This window comes from Pteropus alecto, unplaced genomic scaffold (genome assembly GCF_000325575.1).
Source record: "Pteropus alecto unplaced genomic scaffold, ASM32557v1 scaffold3, whole genome shotgun sequence".
Taxonomy (NCBI): domain Eukaryota; kingdom Metazoa; phylum Chordata; class Mammalia; order Chiroptera; family Pteropodidae; genus Pteropus; species Pteropus alecto.
The window spans coordinates 54,106,049-54,115,362 of NW_006442484.1; positions in this window are offsets into that span (position 1 = coordinate 54,106,049).

A 9,314-nucleotide genomic window follows, 5' to 3' on the forward strand; every position below is an offset into this window, starting at 1 on the left:
AAGCTTTTAGGACTCTAATCATTCTGTCGGATATATATGCTAGTGCTCACTTAGGATGCTGATAGGTTTGAAAATGTATTCACTTTCATAGTGAGATTATTTATGAAAATCATCTCGGACTATGTCTGTTTTCAGAGAGTTTGCACATTTCCATGTGCTAGGTATTCCAAATGACTGCTATTATCCCACCTGGAAAATTTCTACAAGCATTTTATTTCAAAAAATTGTGAAAATGCATTGAATTTTTTAGAACAGCACAATTTATGACCCACTCCCCTTGAGAGCAGTGCCGTTGTATAGTGCAAAACCTGCAAAAAAAGACCCATGGTAGTGCTGGTTTCCTCTATTTTTAAGCTTTTTAAATGGAATCTATGAAATCTATTTCGAAGCATTTTAAAAAAAATTCCTACTGACATTTCAAAAACATTACAATTGTGCAAATTTGACCTCAAACTCACTCAAGGAGCATGCGCATTACGTTAAGTTATCAAGAGAAACTTGTTTTCTTGATCTAACCCCAGCAAAATACTGTTATGATCTACTGGTGAGGTAGATATTTCCCTAGTTCTCCTTTCCAGTAAATGTGTAACTCTTTGGATAGTTTCACTTTGCAGGTGCCTCAGTTTGAACTTCCTGTCTTATATAGACTCAGAATTTATTTCTTGTCCCCATGGTTTGTAAAACCAAATTCAATGCCAAGACACAGCCACAAGATCAGCTCACTATTTTTCTATCCTTGCTCTGCCCTGCCCTCCCCTCCCCCTCCATCCCTGGGGGATTCTCATTCTTTTCTGTAAACACAGCAATACATTTATCAGAGAAGTTATATATTTATTCAGCACTTTGAGGCATCTGTAGCAGAAAGATTTTTGTATTAACTTATTCTAGCATATTGCCTCAGTCAAAATATTTAGATTAAAAACCATTAATTCAGGAATTTACATTTTCCCTTCAAAACAAGAGGCTTCAATAGCAAGAACAAAGGAGAGTTTTTGAATACCATCTTAAAGTTAAAACAGTGGTAATATTTCTCAAGTCCCTACTCTAACACTTTACTCTTTATTCTCAATAGAAAAATCTTATTTTGGGGGGGAGAAAAGAAGGACTACCTGTTAGTATATCATCAGATTTCTTATTCACTAACAATCTTTTCTCCATCCATATCTTTTTTCTTGTATGGATCATGGTTGAGTTATGATTAACAGATGTTAAGTATTCTTATACAAAAAAGAAAGAAAGAATATTAATAATATTAAAGAGGGTGAGAAAAACTTTGGGAGGTAATGGATATGTTTATGGCATAGACTTTGGTAATGTTTACATGAATGTATACCTTCAAATTCATCATGTTGTATACATTGAATAATCATAGTGTTTTGTATGTCAATCATACTATAATAAAGTGGTTTAAAAGGAAAAAAAATTGTTAACAGTGTTCTAAATGGGTACTAAATCATTGTGAGGGCTGGTAAAAGACCCTAATGTAAATTTGCAATTGCAGAACTGCTGTCAATGCACCAGCAGCTCCTTCCATTATGAGGAATGTATCTGTAGCATTGGTAAATTGTCTCTATAGTTGCTGTTTCTAGACAAATGCCAACATATACATAAACACAGTGTTATTACAGTTGCTGATTTCAGAACCATGCTGCCTCTTCCACAATATGTGCCACTAATTAAAGAACCTTATACTCTGCTTCCCTGCTCAATAATCTCAGTTCTGATTCAAGTCTCATGAGGACATTTGATTGTGGAGCCCAAAACACATTTGGTGTTCTAGCTGTGAAATAATCTGGAATTTGTCTTAAGCTCTCCTGTCCCTGCAGTATAGAAAGCAATACTAAAAGGAAGCTAAATATTGAATGAGTAAATCCTCATTATCTTTCCCAGAAGGTCTTATTTGGATTTGAAGCTTATTTTCTTTCACATCCTCAATATCTCCCATTAATTACTCTTATCCTTTTCTCTCCATATTAGCTCTTTCTGAACCCCAATAACATATTCAAGTTTCATCCATCTTAAAAAGGGAAGCAAATTCTTCCTTAGACCTGCATTTACACTCTCTCCTGACATTTAGAGTAAAGACTCTTGAAACAGTCAATAGTTCCTTTCGGCACTTCTGCAACTCTCAGTCTCTAGTTCAGTCATAGCAAACTTCTTTCTATTCACACTGTTCTGGTGAAGACCCTCTTTCTAAGTATTGGAATGTGCCCCCACGTTTGTTAAGATCAATGGACACTTTTCAGTGATCATCTTGAGCTCCAGATCTTGACCTCTATATACAACTTGAGAGGAGTCACTGTTTCTACCAGAAATTTCCAGATTTTTTTTTAATTTTCTGCCTCAGTTTTATTCTGTAGCTCCTCTTTCACTAATTGCTGATTTCTCTCAAGTCTTTATACATTTTTTTTTCTAATCTAAAGACTTCCCTCTATTATCACCCTCATATCCTTGGTATCAAAAATACCATATATGTATTGATTCCTTAATAGTTTTGTCTCTCTAAGATTTCTCTTTTAAATATAGATATTATATATACAATTACCTACTAAATATATCCACTTAGATATTCTGGAGACATTTATAGAATATCATGTATAAAGCTGAACTGTATCATTGATTTCCTAAATCTATCCTTTTTGATGCCTTAGAAGTTTTTTTTAACTCCTCCTTCTTCTTTATGTCCAGTACATTATAGCTCCTAAATAGTATTTTGATCTTTTTTCATCTCTATTCCCACAGCTACCTAACCTCAAGGTTCTTCACATTTTATTCAACTATTGCCATATCGGTTTCCCTTTCAGTCTAGCCTTCTCTAATATAGTTTCCAAATTGATATCAATGTGATCCTTTACAAATAAAACTCTGATCATGTCACTTCCTATTAAATATTTGATTCATTAACTTTACAAATGTCTATTAAACATTTACTGTGTTCCAAGTATAGTAAAAGTTGGTCATAGTTCCAGTTGTCTAAGGTTTTATGATCTAAATGATCATTCCAGTGGTATACCCAGTATATGACACCTAGAGTGAATTGTTGTTTAGTATCTCCCTCCTTTATATGACAAAATTATTTTTAAAATAATTATGGAGTTAAATTATATATAACACTGAAGAATTGGATATTTCAAAATAGGTTCAGACATTGCTGCAATTGCTTCCCAGTGTGTTGTTTTTTTTTTGTTGTTTTTTTCCTTATTGCTCTCTACTAGGTTGATAAGACAGAAGTTTGGTGGGAATGTTAGTAATCAACTACAAGAAGGATAGCAAAGTACTGAGAAGAGGGCAGGCTAGACTGGCCTCACAACTTCTCCCACAGATAAGAATACTGTAAAAGGACTTAGTCACTTAAGATTTTATCTGTGGAGAATAAAGAAAGGAACTTTCAACTCACTGAATTTCTAATGTTTATTTTGGCTATTGAAAGGCTTTTCCCACTTATTTCTGGTATGATATAGGGGTAGGAAGTAAAACATTTCATGTAAAAACTTATTTTAATGGTTTCATGTTGGTACAGTTGTCATATTCAATTTTCTTTCTGAAATTTAAAATAATTATTATAAACCACTTGCTGGTTATAGCAAAATACTGTAAGTGATTACAAATTCCTCCACATTTTCATGGGAGAAAAAAACACAATATTTTATACAATAGTTTTTATATTTACTTACCAATTTGGCCAGCCATCATTTAGTACAGTCTTATAAAATAAGTTTGTATGTAAATTTGTGTTCGATAATTAATAAGTTAATTTTGATACAACTGGAATGTCTGCAAAACATTTTAGGTAACTACCACATTATAATTCTGATGTAAAGTTTTATTTTCTTGATCTGTTCTTTAGTTTCTTAATAATCAATTAACAATCAAAAAGAGGAATGAATTTTAGTTTTAAAGATGTTATTTAAGTTTAGTAAAAATGCTTATGCATGATATAAAATTTGCACTTACTAATAATATTATTCTTCCTGGTTCATACTCTATTTCAATATTTTAAATTTTAATCACAAATACATAAACTCCAAGTAATGACAGAGAATAATAGAATTGAAATAACATAAGTTGTGTTTTTTCTTTCTTATGATTAGTGTGTTATCATTGTTTATTTGAATTTGTTCTTTAAATGCAGGAATATGTGGTTCCCCAAGATTAGAGAACAAAAAATGAGTTGGAATGATTCTGGACAGTTGTAAGCTGGTATTTTGTATTATTGGGAATTATCAGAATTAACCTCCATATCAAAACTAGTATTTATAGAAATATTATTTGCAAAATTATGCTTATTGGAAACTTACTATTTTGATTACCTATTGATGCATAACAAACTATTCTAAATCTTAGTGGCTGAAAAAAATGACAATTGTTTATTTAGTTTGCACATCTATAATATGGGTAGGCTCAATGAAGACAATTTATATTTGTTCCAAATGGCAGCTGTTGGGGCAGCTAGGACACTGGGTGCTGGAATCTGAAGATTAATTTATTCAACCGTCAAGCAGTTGGTGCTTGCTTTCATCTGAGACTTCTCTTGAGACTGAATCAAAGAAAAATTGCATTGGATGAGGTTAAACAGGCAAGAAGGATTTTATTCAAAAATATTGCAATAGACATGAAGACTCTTACAATAGGAAGAAAGACTGAATTTAACTCCCCTGAAACAAAAAGGGCAGAAAGATTTTAAGTGCTGGGGTAAGCTAGTGGAAAAGTGTTACAGAACATTAGGGGAGAATTTGATCAGTTGAATTAGACCATCTGTATTGTCTAATATGCACTTATCAAAATTAGGCTTCTACCCTACCACAGACACTGTGAAATAGGGGTACTATTTTTCTTAATGATTACATTTCAAAGGACTGGCTTCCAAGTCCTTGAGAAAGATTTTTTGGGTTATAACTGGCAAGAGGCTGGGAGAAGATACACATCTCAAAGGGCAGAGAAAGAATCAACAATTGCAAATTTTCTAAAGAAGCTGCCCTAAAAAGAGGAATGTCAGGGACTATAGTGAGGAAGAAATCTATCCACAGTTTAGTCAGCTGAGGGGAACATTAACGTTGTCTTGGTTAAGTGTCATTAGGAACATAAACATTTAACCTCTGCAAGTGACTGATTGGCTTCCTCAACAGGAAGGGTTGTTGGGTTCCAAAAGCAAGCAATACAAAAAAGAGCTACTTAGAACATAAACTCAAAGTCTCAAACAGCATCACTTCTGCTGCATTCTAGTCAACGAAGCAGTCACAAAAGTCCACACAAAGTCAAGCAGAGGGGAAAAAGTTTCCCCTTCTTTATGAGAGTGACAAAATTCTGGAAGAGCATATGGGATTAGAAATATTGCAGCTGTTTTCAAAAAATACAATCTGCCACAGTAGCATATATTTTATAAAATTCAGCAATAACTACAGAGATTGTTTAGAATTAAACCAACAAAATTTATTTTTTTCTGGGAGGAGTATTTTATCATTGACATTATTTAGAATTGCTGGTGCATAATTAAAAACAAGACTAAGTTGATATTATTATTGTTTTTAGTTTTTTTTAGAGAAAATGCCCTCAAAAATTGCTATGTCCATGCAGCCCCCTTGCATTGTCCTGACCTCGTTAAGACATTTGCCCGAATCCCTTCAGAATAAAATAGATTCTCAATATTTCCTTGAAGTACTTCATAAAATAAGAATTGCCTTTTCTTTAGAATTGTCTTATAAACTCCAATCGTGCCCTTTATTCTAGAAATACTCAGTATCTCACAGTTCTCAGAAAAATAATAATAATAACTGACTTACATACCCCCTTTTTGCACAAGCTTCTCTTCTACCTAAAATAAAAACTGCCTCAGTTCTGCCCGTCAGCTCAGGTTTTATTCTTCAGGAAGCCTTCTTAGACCACCATCTTAGACCATTTAGTCTCAGATCTAGATGTCTCTCACCTGCTAGGGAGTTGAGTTATGACTCAGTTCTCTCTGTCCAATGTCTAATCCAACCTCCTATCTACTATGTAGATTTGTCACTTTTCTAGGGTGCTCAGGTCACTCCAAGATAAAAAATTGGACTTAGATTTGTGCTCTTTGGGATTCACTTTAGGACCAAGGCACTCATGGCTTTTATATTAGCCAACTTGTGTATTTGTTCTGTAGCATATATGGAGACTATAGCTGTTCAATGCACACCATTTTGTCTAACACTTGGCCAAAAGTATTAATCTACATTGGATGTACGGTCACCTATCCTTTTCAAAATGACTGCAGACAAGAGGAAATCTGAAGTTTCTATCATCAATGCATTCTTACGTTTATCAATTTTGCCAGGAAAGTACTCCTTAAATGTAACATAAATCTTTTAGCCTTTGTTTTCTATTCTCTTTAGAAGTAAAACAGTTACCATTCTATTTGGGAAAACCTTTCATGTACTTTGAACCATTATCCAATCCCTTTCAGTGTCTTTACTAGAGAAAATAAATCTAGATCACTTAATCTTCCAACACTATTCTAATTTCCTAGTAGTTTTAGATCCGATTTAATCAATTTGCTTCATGGAACATTCAACTGATTATTTTCTTTTTCATCTTTTTTACAGACCATAAATGTACATGTGCTTTGTATAATAGAATGATTATTTCATGGTTCCTATAGGCAATAGTCCTGGTTATATGCTTAAATAACTTGCTTACTTGTGAAATTCCCATTATAGATCACTGAATGAAGCTTTGCTTTTTATTTGCTCTGGCCTGAATTATTTCCTCCCATCTTTGTACATAACTAGGAATTTGCCATCCATGACTTGCACAGTTTGTTTCTCAAATTATTACTAAATTTCCTTTTTTTTTCTTGTTCTCTATTCAGGGAGCAAGTGTAATTCATGTTCCCAGGTAAAAGAACTTCTCTCCTTGGAGTCTGAATACATATGTGCTTCATAACATCTTTAGGTTGCTGATGAAGACATTGGACAGATATTAGGTAATAGTAACAATACATACATATATAATTGATAACACATATAAATCTTTATGCACCAAGCAACATGTAAGTTAAAAGCATAAGTCAGAGTCTCTATATAAAATCGGATACTCACAAATCAGTTTGAGTCTTCCAAGAAGCAAAATTCCAAGGGTAGACATACAAAAGATTCATCGAGGGTGACACCAGTGAAGGATAAGTGGAAGGGATAAGAAGAATGCAAGGAGAGCATTTAGACCATGAGACAGGTCTCACACCTGTGGAAGGGGAGAAAGTAGAAACAATTGGGTAGGCAGAGCCTCAGACTGCAGCACACTTCTGAGAAAATTATCCATTAGGCTGATGGGTGAATGTTCAAGCAAAGGTTGCCTGTTTAAAGAATTTCAATTGGGCTGAAATGTCCTAGTTCTAGGGTTCTAGACTCACAGCATGCTCACAGTCTAAAAGTAGATGCCCCATGGATCAAAAGTTACAGCATGCTGCTAGAGGGTTTCAAGCACTTTTACACTCATATCGTGGAGAGTTATGTGTGAGTTAACTCCACATCTGCCAGGACCTAGAGACTAATATCAATTTCTTAAGTAAATGAAATAATTATAAAGTTGATGAAATATTTGTCCAAAGAGAAAACCTTAATATTATTTTCGAAAGTAGAGACTCTACCAGCCACATCCTCTGATTGAGATTTTTATAAACTTGAAAATAAATAAGAAAAAAAAAAGATTCATAATGAAGATTTAATAATACAAACATTAGGAAAATTATTCTAACAATGTCTAAATCAAACAGAAAATCAAACCACAATGAGACTTTAACTAGAAAAATTTAAAAAAATAGATTTTATTATAAGACTGATGTAATATAGCCAATGGATGTTTAAGAAAAAGCTAAGAAAGACTGACGAAGTATCCAAATTAAAGAATTAGAAAAAAAATGAAACCAAAGAAATATAAGTATGAATCCATATTTTAAAATAAATAGAATACAGTACAATATGGGCAAAACCAAGAAGCCAAAACTTTCTTTAAAATGCCAAGTAGATAAACGCTTAACAAATCTGATGAAAGAACTATAAAAAAATAGCAATATTATGCATTTTTTAGATTGATAAAACAGATATAACTTGAGAAAAAGAGGATAAGAGAATGAAGGAATTATAAAATATGAGTAATACTATGGCAATAAATTAGAAAATCTAGAAGAAATAAATGGTTTCCTATCAAAATGTAAACTATCAAAATGATTATAAAAACATAGAAAGCAATTATTAAATAATAACAATAACAGAAAAACAATTGGAAAGATAATTGGAAATATCCTATTGAGAACTACAAGGCATTTATCATTTTATAACGGAGCTCTCTCTAAGTAGTAAAGCTCTATGAAATATTAGAGCTCTATAAAGTAATATAAAGTATTCTAGATTATAGGAAAATGGAATGTTTCTCATGTCACTTTGTGCATTTATTGTATCCTTAATATTATAACACATTAGAAAACTCTACAATAATTCACTTAACACTATTTTTTTTTAAATATATACATTGTTAGAAAAATAAATTCCCCTAGTGTGAAAAGAACACCAAAAGCAGAAAGAATTGAGGCAGAAATATGTTTTGTTCAAAATTAGGACACCAATCTTAAGTAATAACATATATGTTAAAAAAAAAATCTATCTGCCAAAAATTATTTGCTAAAATTCTGTATCCAATCTGAATTAAATTTCTAAACTTTCTTTGAAAAAATAGGAATAGAAGGAAATCACTTAAAAACAATAAAGAATAATTATATGCACACAGATAAGCCAGCAAACAACATAAAAAAAATAGTTAAATGCTAAGATAATTAAAAATAGGAAGATAGGATGCCCATTATCATGTTATTTTTCTATATTGTTTTTGGTATTTTAGACCTGACTGTCCAGTACAGTAGCTGCTGTTCATATGGGACAATTTAAATTTAAATTGACTAAAATTAAATGAAATTAAAAGTCAGTTGCACTAGTCATGTGTCTAGTAGCTACCCTATTGGTGGTGAAAATTTAAAACATTTCCATTGTTGCAGAAAATTCCCTTGAGCAGTGCTGGTCTAGATATTGCAACAAGACAAAAAAAAAAAGTGTAACAATTAGTATATGCATTGAAAAAGAGAGTAAAATTTACTCTTAGATGTAGATAACCTAAGTTTATACCTAGAAAACTGAATAAGCTCTGAGTTGATTATTTAGGTTAACACAAAAACCAGTGCATCATTTTATGTTTATCGACAATCACCGTTGAGCAATGGAAGTAAAAATACCATGCTAATAGAAAAAAAAAATTCGTAAATAGTAAATAAAATACTTATAAATAAATTTAGTGGCCAA